Here is a 16,942-nt window from a genome sequence, read left to right as displayed (position 1 = left end):
TTTGATCCTATGCCTGTGCTGATAAATTCCTCAGCAGTGGTCAGTAGTGTCTTCAGGAAATGTAGATGGCACTGAAGTGTAGCCTTTTCATCGTTCAGCATTTTTACTTCACTACCTCCTTCCAGTATTTCTGTCATTCTTTGCTTGAGCAATGCTGGGGCTCATTTTTCAAATCTTGGCAATAGGCCCTGTATGGCTTTCCAACACTCTTGAGACGCTTCCTAGTGAGTGACATCTTTGGAGTACCAACCCATAACGATTCAAGTATGATTTTGTCTGCCGTAGGCCCTACAAACTTGTTACTGAAAAAGAGGCTGGATGAGTGCCGGCTTGTTCTTAGACCACAACCATTAGAATACCTCATGTGGTTTTTACAGTCGGACAAGTTTCCTTCCCAACGGCTCACAGTAGTTTGTGCCCTACCTGCTTCGGTTGCTGCTCTCGCTTCTCTCTACCGGTGATTCAAAATGCTGGGCGGAGGTGCTACGTCGCATGCACAGTGCAATTTTTTTCGCAATTATCTCCAATTGCCAGTGACTCATATTAAATTTACTTGCGAACAAATATTTATTATGCCACATGCTTCCTTCCCCTACAAAACTTTCGTTTGTATTAAGCCCAGTGCTAAATGCGTTATATCTTTGCCACTGGTGCAAAGACATTGTTCCCGTGTTACACTAAATTTGATGGTAGAACATTAACACAGCCAGTTTGGAGCCGTTTTCGAGCAATATTGCATTTTGGAGAAGGATAGAGCAGGAAAAGCAGTTTGGAGCAAAATGGATCAAATAGAGTGGCACTTCCACCCCTGATAGGTGCATTCACAAGAGGAGACTGCTGCACTTCTGTGCCATGATATAGGGGTATACCATATGCCCAGACATTTCATGAATAATCATGTGCGTAGTTATTCACTGCAAAACTAGCTGGAGAGCAATATTAAACAACCACCAGCTTTCTCATAACAGCTTTAATTTTACAGTAATTTCTGTGAACACTGCGCCTTTTTATTCCAGGAAGGTAGAAGAATACAACACGGATGTTTTGTGCAGCACATGGTGACGAACACTGCCCCGTGTGAAGATGGACATGTGGAGATCAGCTGGTGAAATCTTGGCAATCAGTTGACAAGCTGCTGATTGCGCTGATGAAAGAATAAAAGTTGTGGTTTCTACGTGGGCATAGGCCACTAACCACCGCGGGTTCGAGCGTCGCGCAATCCAAAGCACCGATCAGCCGTCACCACGCGCACACTGAAACACCGCAGCGCGCACTCAACCTCCAGGGGAGGAGGGCACTTCGCTGCAAAGACACAAATCTCCAAGCTCACAAAGGAAACGTTTATTGAGTCCTCCAGCGGTACACACACACACACACACACACACACACACACACACACACACACACACACACACACGCACACACACACACACACACACACACACACACACACACACACACACACACACACACGCACGCACACATACTCAGTCACCGTGTCCCGGGAGCACGCGAGGAGCAAGGCTCCCCTGCGCGCCGCAAGCACGCAAGGCCGCGCTGTGATCTCTCTCTCTCGCAGTGACCAAAGGGTTCTTTTCAGAGAGAGTGGGCAACCACCGCAAGGTACGCCTGTCGCGGATCGTTGGATCACGATCGACAGGCTCGAGCTGCGCTATCAGGTACGAGCCGGAGCAGACGAACTCGAGTACACACTGTCTGCGCGGACAAAGGGCGGCAGACAAGAACAGTAGCGTACGCACCTTGCAATGTCTCGGAGGGGTCTCTTCTTGGGCCCCGCCAGGAGAGTCGCGCGAGCGCGGCCGTCGAAGCGGTTCCGTGTTCCCGCCAAAAGGCGCCAATGAGAACAGCCACTGGGACGCCAGGGCGGAGCTGTGGCCGAACGACAGTGACAAGTCGTCCGGACATCTCTCCGCCACCTCAGGGGGTTGAAGGGAAAGAGGAGAACAACAGGGAAGCGGGCGGCGGCCGCGCAAAGGGCAGCCGCAGCAAGCCCGAATCCCACATCCTCCTCTCCGTAATTGCCCTCCTACCCATCATCGAAAACACGTGGTAGGTCCCCAGCATGAATAAACAAATGCTAACAAGTAAACTATGGTTCAGCTCCAGCCAAAAAGGTCTCGAAAATGCAGACACTCAAGAAAGACAAACATTAGCAAGGCGCACAAAAAAAGAACAAGATGGCATGAAGAATAATGTTCAAAGTTCCACAAAGTTCCGAAGGCGAAGTAACAACTATTTACAGAAGACAACTATGTACAAAAGCCCCAAAGCTCGTCGGTGCAGCTCAGGGAGCCAGCGATGACCGGTGACTCACCGCACGTGGCAATTGTTGGCTGCAGACGATCTCTGTCGGTGGCGGTACAGGTTAGGGGCAGGGACAGCGAACGCACCGAAGGAGCCCAGGCGTGGAAACCCCGCGGCTGTCCAAGGGGCTCATGTGGCAACCGCGAGGGGCTCTCTCCTCCACGCTCAGCACACGCCGGCAAACACACACGGCACAACGTCGTCGCCTCCGCTCTTGGCACGCGCACGCACAGCCACAGCCACACACACACCACACAAAGAGTGGCGCCGACCTTCAGAGGCGTACCTGTCCCAAACACCTTCGCAGTGACGGCGGCCGTGAAAGGGGGCATCGTCCATGCTCCCCATCCCTAAACGACCTCCTCCACACACGCAGCAACAGCTGCGAGACGGGGCTGCCTAAGGAGAAACACTCGGATGTTCAAGCGGAAAAAGGAGAGAAAAGACCCGCTGTACAAAAGAAGACACTCACTGTACCATATTTACAAGATAGGAAGCAAGAACGGAAACAGAAGAAAGCGAAAAATGTGAAAATAGACACATACACAAAACATTAAAAAATAAAGCACACAGGCTGGAACTGAGCTACCAGAAAAGGAGGACCAACCTTACTTCCGGGTAGGGTTCGACGAGAAAGCTCGCTCGGTGAGGCGGTATGCCTTCGGTTGCGGAAAAGGCCCGCCGTCCGGCATCAATCACACAGGTGAACGTCGCCTCACCTTATACTGGTGCGGGGCACGGCTGCGTTCCATCGCATCGGGTGTGCCTTGGCGCTTGCCTGTGGTGACAATGGGCACCAGCGCAAGCTCGTCAGACCGTTACGCTTGGGCCTACAGGTCTGCAATGTAGGCACGGCTGGCATTCACTGTAGGGGGATTCTCCCAATGCGCCCCTGCTTGTTACTGAGGAAATGCCCCATGAAATCGCAGGTGGCCATCTGCCATGGACGCACACTGTGCAGTTGGTTTCGTCATGCCCGGTGGCTTGCCACCCCTCGACTTCTCCATTTGACAGACATGGCAGGAACGGCAACAGCGGAAAATATTGCGCTTCATGCCGGGCTGCAGTCACCGATTGAATCAGTTTCTGAAGACCTTGGAGCCACTCAGATGATCAGCCAATGGTTTGTCGTGAGAGAAACGCAACAGAGCGCCGCTCAGACATTGGGAAATAGCCACTTCAAATGGTTCATGAACTCATCATCCGTGGCTATGTATTTCAGCGCGAGACCGTCATGGTCCAGCAAATATGAATCCCCGGGGCAAGCCGCGACACACGCTGGCTCGTGCCCCCCTGCGCCCGCTCAATACAAATAGCGTAACGGCGCTGCGCCCGCTGCAATATAAGCAGCGTAACGACGCTTCGTCTCCCAGAGACCGTCGCTGACAGCGCGACAAAACGGGTCATTTTGCTGGGTCATAGTTCTTCGTTGCTGAAAACGATCCCAGTCATCCCAAAGAAGAGCCTAGTTTCGTCCCCTCCCCCCCCCCACGGCAGGTTCGCAGCAAAATTTCCGCTGGCATCGGCGTCTCAGAGGTGCTCACAAAGAGCTTTCACCCTCGCCTGCTTTGCGAAGCGCTGCTTACCTGGATAGCGGAATCGGGGAACCCGTCTGCGGCTCATCCGCTGTTTCGCCCCCTTCGCCTGCCGGCGTAAAGAGGCCGCCGCGGGCGAGTGGGGCACGGGATAGCGCGTCGGCTACCACGTTCGTTCTGCCTTTTAGATACTGCACCGAAAAGTCGAAATGCTGTACCAGTATAGAATGGCGCGCCAGCCGGCTCGCAAGTTCACGGAGCCGCATCAGCCAGCTGAGCGCGCTATCGACGAAGTTTCCAGAGGGAGCCCGGCCGACGCCTCGCCGTTCCCTGAACAGAAATTACTGCTAGCGGAGTACGGGTGCTGTTGTGCGGAGATGCCGACAGCGGCGGCGTCGCGCACATTGCTTCCGCAACGGCGTGAAGCTGAAACAGCGGAGGCATATGGTCAGCGGTCGCACCGCAGGGTGGTCCGAAAAACCATGTAGCGTGTTTCAGTACATTTGCCAAATGCCGCGCAGGGGGCGGCAGGCATGGCGCATGAGCTTGATCGTCAAGGCGACCGGCTCGGTCGATGTGCTGTCCAACCACTCAAGGAGCCACCGTTAGTTCACGTTGGGCGCCAGTTGTGGTTTCTACGTGGGCATAGGCCACTAACCACCGCGGGTTCGAGCATCGCGCAAGCCGAAACCCGGATCAGCCGTCACCACGCGCACACTGAAACACCGCAGCGCGCACTCAACCTTCACAGGGAGGAGAGCACTTCGCTGCAAAGACACAAACCTCCAAGCTCACAAAGGAGACGTTTATTGAAACGCCATCCTCCAGCTGTACACACACACGCGCGCACTCACATACACACATATAAAAACGCACATACACGCACATAATCGGTCACCATGTTCCGGGAGCGCGCGAGGAGCAAGGCTCCTCTGCGCGCACAAATTGACACGGAGTGCGCGCCGCAAGCACGCAAGGACGGGCTGTGATCTCTCTCTCGCGGTGACCAAAGGGTTCCTTTGAAAGAGAGTGGGCAACCACCGCAAGGAACGCCTGTCGCGGATCGTTGGATCACGATCGACAGGCTCGAGCTGCGCTCTCAGGTACGACCCGGAGCAGACGAACTCGAGTACACACTGGTCTGCGCGGACAAAGGCCAGCAGACAAGAACAGTAGCGTACGCACCTTGCGATGTCTCGGAGGGGTCTCTCCCTGGGCGCCGCCTTGAGGGTCGCGCGAGCGCGGCCGTCGAGGCGGTGTCGTGTTCCCGCCAAAAGACGCCAATGAGAACAGCCACTGGGGCGGAGCTGTGGCCGAGCGACAGTGACAATTAAGTCGTCCGGACAGCTCTACGCCGCCTCAGGCGAGAGGAAGGGAAAGAAGAGAACAACCGGGAAGCGGGCGGCGGCCGCGCAAAGTGCAGCCGCATCAAGCCCGAATCCCACAAAGTTATTCATGTTGGCACTATATCACATTGCAGATAGCACCAGTTTATTTTCTCCAAAACTCTCTCGACCATGTTCACATTGCCAAATAAACCCCAAATACATTTTTGCAACACAAATTCTGTTGGTGTGTTTCTGTCCTTGCATTTTATGGTGCATAAGTAGCTGAGGCTACAGTTTGGCAAATACAGGTCCAAAATTATCTGCAAAATGCATCACACTAACTTTAATTGCATTGTTAGAATTGCAAACATATGCAATGACTCAAAAAAAAAAAATTTGTGCACAACCTCACTCAAAAAAGTGAGCCTCAGCTACAACGTTGAAAACACTGTTAGTGGCCTGTGGTCACCACTTCACCAAAATGAATTCAAAATGTCGCGTCACATAGTGGTAATTGCTAAAAGACTATCATAGGTCAGTATTTCTCAAACAAGGGCTCACGAAGTGATTTTCAGGGTCTACGAAACCCACAGCCGCAAAAAAAAAAGAAAACGATATGCGTGATAGCTTTGGCCTGACTAGACACAGTTTTGCAGGGTTAAAATCTAGGAGATTCAAAGGCGACTATAGATTATGAACAAAAAGAGTGCGGAAACAGTGGGAGAGGGCATCTACGGCATTTGTTGATGCCAACGTCGGTAAACCTCGAGCTCTGGCTGCACTACTGGATGGGGCTACAATGCAAAGCGTCTCGGACATGATGACATCATGACAGCTCAATGAGAGTACAATAATTCAGTAGTGTAAGAAAACTCTGAATAAGGACTCAAGCAGTACATGCGATCAAATAATATATTAGCTGTGAATTAGCGGCATGAAGTGAAAAACCATAAACTGGCATCATCACTTTTCGCATCTGGTAGCACAGGTTCTCACTGAAGCCATCAGTCTGCCTGACGAAGACAGGCTGTGGTGGTTCGCCGCCTCGTTGGCCAAAGCAGATGGCACTTCACACATACAGACACTTTTATAACTCAGATGCCACCTCTCCTTAATCTAGACAATACACAAACGCGCACACAACCCTTCGGGTGAAACACTAGAGACGGCCCACGCGGCACAACTCAAGTACAGCGTTCAGACTTGTGGTCTAGTGCATATTTGCGGTCACAAGCATCTCGTGCCACTAACAGTTCGAAGTCAGCGTTAGGAACAAGTGAAGCCGTTGCTCCGGAGCACAGCTGTCAGGTGTTCACCGGTAGACGGCCACGCAGTCGAAGAAGCATGGGGGACTACGCCGAACCAAAGTCGCCGCGTCCTTTCAGTTCGCCAAGTAGCGAGATGGCGAACTGAAGCTGTCGTATCGCTGCACACAACACTCGGGCAAAAACCGCTGCATTTGAACACGAACACTATCACACGCCACCCTAAACGCCACTACGCACACGCCATGTCGTGTTCGCCAAACCTACCGCTGCACCAGTGCCACGACCACCACATAGACCCTCTAAAAAGAGTCGCAGATAAGATCATAGCAGCATAGCAGAACATAGCAGGATTGCACCATCATATGGCACAGTTTGGCACACGTGGTGGAGGTATCGACCAGCGTGTTGCCAAAGGAAAGGGCTCAACTTAAGTACGAGAGCAATCGATGAGGCCATGACAGCTCAATAAAAGTATGATAAATTCAGTGGTGTACAGAAAGCCCCAAATAATGACTCTAGCAGTACAGAGGCCAAAGGCTTGAGCTGTCAATTAGCAGCAATAATTGAAAAATCACACAACGGCATCATCAGTTTGAATCTGGCAGCACATGTTCTCATTCTAGATGGACATAGCAATTGTACCAGTATCTAAAACGGGCAAGAGCATCAGTGCCCTCCACAGGAACCTTCATCACATTTGACGGTAAAGGCAAGTCTCAACTTATCAATGAAAAGGCTATTGTTGCCTCTGGATTTGTGATCACTAGAGTTCCTGTGGCAGTATCGGAAGACAGATCATAGAAAAAACCGAGCGGTGACGCGGAAATAAGGAACAGTGGCAAAGAGGCGGCGGCTGTTGTCCAGGTGCTCAGGAGGTGAGGTTCAGGTAAAGTTACGAAGAGGGTCATAAGCGTAGGCTCAATGGCCGGCTTTGTCAGCAGCAGGCAAGATACGGCAATGGGAGTGATACATCACGTGTCAGGAGATGCTGAAGGTGTAGCAAATAGGCACACTGTCCAGAGTCCACCATGATTTAAAACACTGAAGAGGTGGCAGAGCAGCAGGAACAAAGGTGGCCCGAGGGGACGTCAAACTGACAACTGCTAGCTACCAGTGCCTGTCAGGCAACTTCGGTGTACGTAAGCAGTGCAGCAACGGCAGGCAGGTTGAAAACTGACTGCATGACCTCAGGCACTTGCTCCTGGAACATGTGCTTAAGGGTCAGTGCCATGTTTAATGGTCGGCTTGGGAAGGAGCAAGAGCTGTCAAGTGACTTTATGGACAAGTTGCTTTTAAGTGTATTGTGAGTAAAAGGGTGGCCTTCATCATCAAGTCAAGGTTGGTAAGAGCCTTGGTCTGCCCTGAGGGCAGCTACGAGAAGACAAGTTGTCGGTGCAGTTCGTCATAACCCTGACATAGACTGATTGACCAAAATGCAAGTCGTAGATTCAGGCTGACACAGCTGGTGGTGTCTTCATTTTCAGCGCCAGCACACTGGGCCCAAGCCATCATTACACACTATTTAATGGCATGTAGTCATCTTTAACTATCGCAATGTCGTCGTTGATGCCACCATAGCAGATGCACCATCACCATTCGTCAGCACATCTTTATTACTTCACTGTGAAGTAACCTCGTCTCCAAAGCTTGCTTTCTATAGTTTCCTCTGCAAGGAGTGTGAACCTTCTTCACAGTAGCTGTGGCCTTGTTGGGCTCGGAGCAGAGTTGGGCTCGGACGGGAGTCAAGGGCAGACGGGTTGTTCGAGGAGGGAGGCCAGGCTGACGGAAGTCTCAAGAGACTCCGGCCTAAAGTGTAGCAGAAGGCCAAGGCCTGATTCTGCTAGCCTCTGACCTCCAATCGTACACCCAGCTGCGTGGAGAGTGGTTGTCCGAGGAGGGCGGCTAGGCTGACGGAGGTCTCAAGAGACTCCGGCCTAAAGTGTAGCAGAAGGCCAAGGCCTGATTCTGCTAACCTCTGACCTCCGATCGTACACCCAGCTGCGTGGAGAGTGGTTGTCCGAGGAGGGAGGCTAGGCTGACGGAGGTCTCAAGAGACTCCGGCCTAAAGTGTAGCAGAAGGCCAAGGCCTGATTCTGCTAGCCTCTGACCTCCGATCGTACACCCAGCTGCGTGGAGAGTGGTTGTCCGAGGAGGGAGGCTAGGCTGACGGAGGTCTCAAGAGACTCCGGCCTAAAGTGTAGCAGAAGGCCAAGGCCTGATTCTGCTAGCCTCTGACCTCCGATCGCACACCCAGCTGCGTGGAGAGTGGTTGTCCGAGGATGGAGGCTAGGCTGACGGAGGTCTCAAGAGACTCCGGCCTAAAGTGTAGCAGAAGGCCAAGGCCTGATTCTGCTAACCTCTGACCTCCGATCGTACACCCAGCTGCGTGGAGAGTGGTTGTCCGAGGAGGGAGGCCAGGCTGACGGAGGTCTCAAGAGACTCCGGCCTAAAGTGTAGCAGAAGGCCAAGGCCTGATTCTGTTAGCCTCTGACCTCCGATCGTACACCCAGCTGCGTGGAGAGTGGTTGTCCGAGGAGTGAGGCTAGGCTGACGGAGGTCTCAAGAGACTCCGGCCTAAAGTGTAGCAGAAGGCCAAGGCCTGATTCTGCTAACCTCTGACCTCCGATCGTACACCCAGCTGCGTGGAGAGTGGTTGTCCGAGGAGGGAGGCCAGGCTGACGGAGGTCTCAAGAGACTCCGGCCTAAAGTGTAGCAGAAGGCCAAGGCCTGATTCTGCTAGCCTCTGACCTCCGATCGTACACCCAGCTGCGTGGAGAGTGGTTGTCCGAGGAGGGAGGCTAGGCTGACGGAGGTCTCAAGAGACTCCGGCCTAAAGTGTAGCAGAAGGCCAAGGCCTGATTCTGCTAACCTCTGACCTCCGATCGTACACCCAGCTGCGTGGAGAGTGGTTGTCCGAGGAGGGAGGCTAGGCTGACGGAGGTCTCAAGAGACTCCGGCCTAAAGTGTAGCAGAAGGCCAAGGCCTGATTCTGCTAGCCTCTGACCTCCAATCGTACACCCAGCTGCGTGGAGAGTGGTTGTCCGAGGAGGGAGGCCAGGCTGACGGAGGTCTCAAGAGACTCCGGCCTAAAGTGTAGCAGAAGGCCAAGGCCTGATTCTGCTAGCCTCTGACCTCCGATCGTACACCCAGCTGCGTGGAGAGTGGTTGTCCGAGGAGGGAGGCTAGGCTGACGGAGGTCTCAAGAGACTCCGGCCTAAAGTGTAGCAGAAGGCCAAGGCTTGATTCTGCTAGCCTCTGACCTCCGATCGTACACCCAGCTGCGTGGAGAGTGGTTGTCCGAGGAGGGAGGCTAGGCTGACGGAGGTCTCAAGAGACTCCGGCCTAAAGTGTAGCAGAAGGCCAAGGCCTGATTCTGCTAGCCTCTGACCTCCGATCGCACACCCAGCTGCGTGGAGAGTGGTTGTCCGAGGATGGAGGCTAGGCTGACGGAGGTCTCAAGAGACTCCGGCCTAAAGTGTAGCAGAAGGCCAAGGCCTGATTCTGCTAACCTCTGACCTCCGATCGTACACCCAGCTGCGTGGAGAGTGGTTGTCCGAGGAGGGAGGCCAGGCTGACGGAGGTCTCAAGAGACTCCGGCCTAAAGTGTAGCAGAAGGCCAAGGCCTGATTCTGTTAGCCTCTGACCTCCGATCGTACACCCAGCTGCGTGGAGAGTGGTTGTCCGAGGAGTGAGGCTAGGCTGACGGAGGTCTCAAGAGACTCCGGCCTAAAGTGTAGCAGAAGGCCAAGGCCTGATTCTGCTAACCTCTGACCTCCGATCGTACACCCAGCTGCGTGGAGAGTGGTTGTCCGAGGAGGGAGGCCAGGCTGACGGAGGTCTCAAGAGACTCCGGCCTAAAGTGTAGCAGAAGGCCAAGGCCTGATTCTGCTAGCCTCTGACCTCCGATCGTACACCCAGCTGCGTGGAGAGTGGTTGTCCGAGGAGGGAGGCTAGGCTGACGGAGGTCTCAAGAGACTCCGGCCTAAAGTGTAGCAGAAGGCCAAGGCCTGATTCTGCTAACCTCTGACCTCCGATCGTACACCCAGCTGCGTGGAGAGTGGTTGTCCGAGGAGGGAGGCTAGGCTGACGGAGGTCTCAAGAGACTCCGGCCTAAAGTGTAGCAGAAGGCCAAGGCCTGATTCTGCTAGCCTCTGACCTCCAATCGTACACCCAGCTGCGTGGAGAGTGGTTGTCCGAGGAGGGAGGCCAGGCTGACGGAGGTCTCAAGAGACTCCGGCCTAAAGTGTAGCAGAAGGCCAAGGCCTGATTCTGCTAGCCTCTGACCTCCGATCGTACACCCAGCTGCGTGGAGAGTGGTTGTCCGAGGAGGGAGGCTAGGCTGACGGAGGTCTCAAGAGACTCCGGCCTAAAGTGTAGCAGAAGGCCAAGGCTTGATTCTGCTAGCCTCTGACCTCCGATCGCACACCCAGCTGCGTGGAGAGTGGTTGTCCGGGGATGGAGGCTAGGCTGACGGAGGTCTCAAGAGACTCCGGCCTAAAGTGTAGCAGAAAGCCAAGGCCTGATTCTGCTAACCTCTGACCTCCGATCGTACACCCAGCTGCGTGGAGAGTGGTTGTCCGAGGAGGGAGGCTAGGCTGACGGAGGTCTCAAGAGACTCCGGCCTAAAGTGTAGCAGAAGGCCAAGGCCTGATTCTGCTAACCTCTGACATCCGATCGTACACCCAGCTGCGTGGAGTGTGGTTGTCCGAGGAGGGAGGCTAGGCTGACGGAGGTCTCAAGAGACTCTGGCCTAAAGTGTAGCAGAAGGCCAAGGCCTGATTCTGCTAGCCTCTGACCTCCGATCGCACACCCAGCTGCGTGGAGAGTGGTTGTCCGAGGATGGAGGCTAGGCTGACAGAGGTCTCAAGAGACTCCGGCCTAAAATGTAGCAGAAGGCCAAGGCCTGATTCTGCTAACCTCTGACCTCCGATCGTACACCCAGCTGCGTGGAGAGTGGTTGTCCGAGAAGGGAGGCTAGGCTGACGGAGGTCTCAAGAGACTCCGGCCTAAAGTGTAGCAGAAGGCCAAGGCCTGATTCTGCTAGCCTCTGACCTCCGATCGTACACCCAGCTGCGTGGAGAGTGGTTGTCCGAGGAGGGAGGCTAGGCTGACGGAGGTCTCAAGAGACTCCGGCCTAAAGTGTAGCAGAAGGCCAAGGCCTGATTCTGCTAACCTCTGACCTCCGATCGTACACCCAGCTGCGTGGAGAGTGGTTGTCCGAGGAGGGAGGCTAGGCTGACGGAGGTCTCAAGAGACTCCGGCCTAAAGTGTAGCAGAAGGCCAAGGCCTGATTCTGCTAGCCTCTGACCTCCGATCGTACACCCAGCTGCGTGGAGAGTGGTTGTCCGAGGAGGGAGGCTAGGCTGACGGAGGTCTCAAGAGACTCCGGCCTAAAGTGTAGCAGAAGGCCAAGGCCTGATTCTGCTAGCCTCTGACCTCCGATCGAACACCCGGTTGCAGTTAGCCCTCTATGTTTGATGTCGCTCCCGACGACATTATTGTAAATACGTCGATGTAAAAAGGTGTAAATAAACGTGTACAGTCCGAGAAGAGAAGTCGTCATCTCCGCACCGCAATGTGTCACTGAGCCACGGACGCAGCGGTGGTCACCAACACCACTCGGTACGAGCGAAGGCAGCAGAAGAAACAGCAAGAACACCTGCTGTATAGGGAAGCTGCGAAGACGTGCGGAGAATCGATGGTCTTCCCTACACAGCAGGTGTTCTTGATGTTTCTTCTGCTGCCTTCGCTCGTACCGAGTGGTGTTGGTGACCACCGCTGCGTGCGTGGTTCAGCGACACATTGCGGTGCGGGGATGACGACTTCCCTTCTCGGACTGTACACGTTTATTTACTAGCGGCTTAGTCGTTAGCTCAAGGCAAAACTTCGGCCTCAACTCCAATGTTCGTCGGTGCTTGGTATCTAACTCCGTTTCTCCGAGAACCAGCAGCTTCCCCGCAGGAGGTAACCTTCCTACTGGTTTTGGCAACTTTGGCAGGACAGTCTCCCAGAGGAATTCTGTAACAGTCGGCAGTCTTAGTCCACTCGGTTAGCACACGATGATGGCGTAGTCCCTCGTGGAATCCCTCGTGGACAGTAGTTCCGCAGATGCTCTTTCCACAGGCGGGTCTGCCTCCACCACTCAGACGTCAAATTTCGGTAGATCCAATTGTTGTATCTTCCGGAGACGTCGGGAGCCCACACAAAGCTTGTACATCCGCAGGACAGCTGCGGTGCTTGGCATGCCAGAAGGCAGTTCTTACCCGGCACACGAAAACGGCAATGAGTTTGGTTAACATTACTGGATAATTGTAAAAAAGGGTTACAGACAGAAAAGAGCCCAAAGAACTAGCTATAAACTTCAGCACAACCGAAAACTGGCCGAGTTGGTGCGCCGACGTTGTCCTCAGGCACAGGAATCAGTCACGCCGGGAAATAGCAGAGGCGTATCTGATCGCCACATTGCGCACTCCGTGCGTTGCGAAACCTTCGGTGGCGTTACACCACGTAGAACTGAATTATCTTGAGAGTACTGCTGCAGTGCAATGAGGCTAATGCGCACGTGTAGTTTATTTTGCTGTTTGTGTTGCTTGTGTTATGTTTAATGCTTTGTGCGCCTGTGCGTGCTGGGTTTGGAGCCTTTATAAGCACGAGTATTTATTAATCAAATTTCAGTTGATAGTATGCGCTTGTTTGCGTGTTTCTTCTCCTGTCTTTGTTTTTCACGTTGTACATAATGTTGAACGTTCTCACCCAGCTTTTGGTTCTGCATAAATACAGTAAAAGCTCGTTAATTCGGACTTCTAGGGACCGTAAGATATGTCCGAATTAACCGAATGTCCGAATTATCGAGAGAACAAAAAAACATGCACGATTTTATCTCAACATACCTTTATTACTTAAAGTAATCACGGATGCTTGTCTGCTTTCCCGCAGAAACCCGTGCGGATACTATTTTCCTCAGTCCTTCCAGGTGCTCAGCAACGCGCATGCCATCTGCAGTGCCCCAACAAAATTCCTCTAACACAACGAGGGCCTCTGCTGCTTCCTTCACAGTGCGAAGGGGCCGAGGCTGCTCCTCTCGTAGCCCCTCTTCCTCCTCCGAATCTTCGCCGTGCAGTACGTCCCGGACAATTTCTTCCTCAGTTAGAGAGCCGGCTGTAGCAACGCCGTCATCAATGCTGATATAATCGGCGAGTGTCACCGCATCCAGCAGCACACCTCCAAAATTCGGGCAGTCATCTGCATTGTCGTCTGGCGACACTTCTGCAACTGTGTCATTTCAGGGCTCAGGCAAAACGAAGCCACTGCGTCGAAAACAGTTAGCGATGACGTGCGCAGGCGTGTTCTTCCAAACGTAGGCAAGAATGTTGACCGCGCTCAGAAGATCCACGTCGTACTGCTTACCGACTTCATTGCACAGTATACCCCTACTGAAAAAGTTGAACGAGCTTTATATGAGAGTTTTGATACGACGTTATTGTTATGCTCTTCTCATATGGCTCACATACTCATACTCGTACTTCAAACTCATAGGTATCTCATACCGCTCGAACTCCTACATATCTCTGATACTCACTAATGGGCGACTTCAATGCCAAGGTAGGGAAAACAGGCAGGAGACAAGGCAGTAGGTGACTATGGCATTGGTTCTAGGAATAGCAGGGGGGAGTTACTAGTCGAGTTTGCAGAGCGCAATAACTTAAGATTCATGAACACCTTCTTCAGCAAACGGAAGAACCGGAAATGGACATGGAAAAGTCCTAACGGAGAGACTAAAAATGAAATCGACTTCATAATGTGTTCAACCCCCGCCATTATGCAAGATGTAGAGGTAATCGGGAAAGTGCGATGCAGTGACCACAGGATGCTGAGGTCCCGAATTAGGCTAAATCTGAAGAAGGAACGCAACAGATTAGTAAGAAAGAAACCCATCAACGAATTAGTGGTGAGGGGGAGGGCAGAAGAGTTCAGGATCTCGCTACAGAATAGGTTTTCAGCTCTGAGGATGGCAACGTCACCCTAGAGGCAAGGAACAATAATTTCAGAGATATCATTACTGAGTGCACGGTAGAAGTAGGCAGTACGATAGAGAGGATACCGGTAAGCTGTCTAAGGAGACGAAAGATTTGATTAAGAAACGCCAGAGTATGAAAGCTTCCAATCCAACAGACCAGATCGAATTGGCCGAGATATCAAAGCTAATCAATAAGCGCAAGGTGGCCGATATAAGGAAGTATAACATGGAGAAAATTTAGCATGCTGTAAAGAACGGGGGAAGCCTTAAAGCGGTAAAGAAGAAATTGGGCATAGGCAAAAACCAGATGTATGCGATAAGGCACAAGGCGGGCAATGTCATCACTAATATGGAAAAGATAGTCAAAGTAGCCGAGGAGTTCTATACAGATCTGTACTGTAGCCAAAGTAGTCAGGACCGTAATCAGATTGGCGGTAGGGAAAAACAGTCAGACGTTCCACCAGTGACGAAGGACGAGGTCAAGAAAGCACTAGAAACTATGAAAAGGGGGAAATCAGCTGGAGAGGATCAGATAACTACAGATTTGCTGAAGGACGGGGGGATATCGTGCTAGAAAAACTGGCCACCCTGTATACGCAATGCCTGGTGACATCGACAGCACCGGAACCATGGAAGAATGCAAACATTATCCTCACTCACAAGAAAGGAGACTCTAAGGACCTTAAAAATTACAGACCAATCAGCTTACTGTCTGTTACGTATAAGGTATTTACTAAGGTAATCGCCAATAGAATCAGGACAACCTTAGACTGCAATGAAGCAAAGGATCAAGCAGGGTTTCCGAAACGGTACTCTACTATCGATCATATTCATACCATCAATCAGGTGATAGAAAAATGCTCGGAATATAACCAGCCCTTATATATAGCATTCATTGATTACGAAAAAGCATTTGACTCAGTTGAAACCTCGGCGGTGATGCTGGCATTGCGAAATCAGGGGGTAGACGAGCCGTACGTGAAAGTGCTGGAAGATATATATAGTGGCTGCACAGCAACCATAGTTCTGCATAAAGAAACAAAATTCCCATAAAGAGAGGTGTTAGGCAAGGAGACACAATTTCCCAACTTCTATTCACAGCTTGTTTAGAGGAAGTATTCAGAGACTTGGAATGGGAGCAGTTAGGGATAAGGGTAGATGGAGAATACCTCAGTAATCTGCAATTTGCTGATGACATTGCCTTGCTAAGCAACTCGGGGGATGAACTGCAAATAATGATTGATGACCTTGACAGGAAAAGTAGAAAGGGAGGCTTGAAAATCAATATGCAGAAGACTAAGGTAATGTTCAACAGCCTCGGGAAGGAACAGTAGTTTACATTAGGTAGCGAAATACTGGAAGTAGTAGGCGAATATGTCTACTTAGGACAGGTAGTAACCGCAGATCCGGACCACGAAAAGGAAATAACAAGAAGAATACGATTGGGATGGAGCGCATTTGGCAAACACTCGCAGATTATGACTAGTAGCTTACCGGTATCTCTCAAGAGGAAAGTATACAACAGCTGCATCTTGCCTGTACACACCTATGGTGCTGAAACGTGGAGGCTAACCAAGAGAGTTCTACTTAAGTTGAGGACAACCCAGAGGGCTATGGAACGAAAAATGGTAAGGGTAACATTAAGAGGTAGAAAGCGTGCAGAGTGGGTCAGAGAAGCAACTCAAGTTACCGACATTCTAGTAGAAATTAAGAAGAAATGGACAAGCGCAGGACATGTAGTGCGAAGAGAGGATAACCGATGGTCGCTGAGGGTAACAAACTGGATTCCAAGGGAAGGAAAGCGTAGCAGGGGGCGGCAGAAAGTTAGGTGGGCGAATGAGATTAAGAAGTTCGCAGCGATCAAGTGGATGCAGCTAGCACAGAACCGGGTTAAGTGGAGAAATATGGGAGAGGCCTTCGCCCTGCAGTGGGTATAATCAGGCTGATGATGATGATGATCTCTGATACTCATAGATATCTCGTACTCATGCATGTCTCATATGCCTCATACTCATATGCATCTCATACTCCTCTCGTATTACTTTCCTTGCTTCGATGCACTGTGAGCTAGCACTCACGGGGTTTTCTGCAAATATTTTGTGCTACATTGATGCCAAATCAAAGATGTTCACATATTAGAGCAGTGAGGGACACAGTGCAAGAAGGTCCATTGAAACATAGCTCGGTTATTATGGCACTCAATAATCAGCGGCCGTGAAATTTAGCTTCGGGCCGCTACAGTGGCGGCTGCAATTTGATGGTGGTGAAGTGCAGGTTCATGCGCTGTGTGATGTCAGTACAAATTAAAAATTCCACTTATTTGGAGGTCATCGCGAGCTCTTTACTATGCTGCCCCTCACAATCTACAACTCGGGGATGTTACACCTGGCAAGCCAGCTACATTGCCGAAATAAAATCAGTTTCTGCCATGGCAAATAAGCCTGAATTATGAGATGAATATGACATTAT

Source organism: Amblyomma maculatum, chromosome 9, assembly GCF_055883805.1.
Source record: "Amblyomma maculatum isolate TAMU_Amacu chromosome 9, ASM5588380v1, whole genome shotgun sequence".
Classification (NCBI taxonomy): domain Eukaryota; kingdom Metazoa; phylum Arthropoda; class Arachnida; order Ixodida; family Ixodidae; genus Amblyomma; species Amblyomma maculatum.
Note: the sequence above shows the minus strand (reverse complement) of the source record.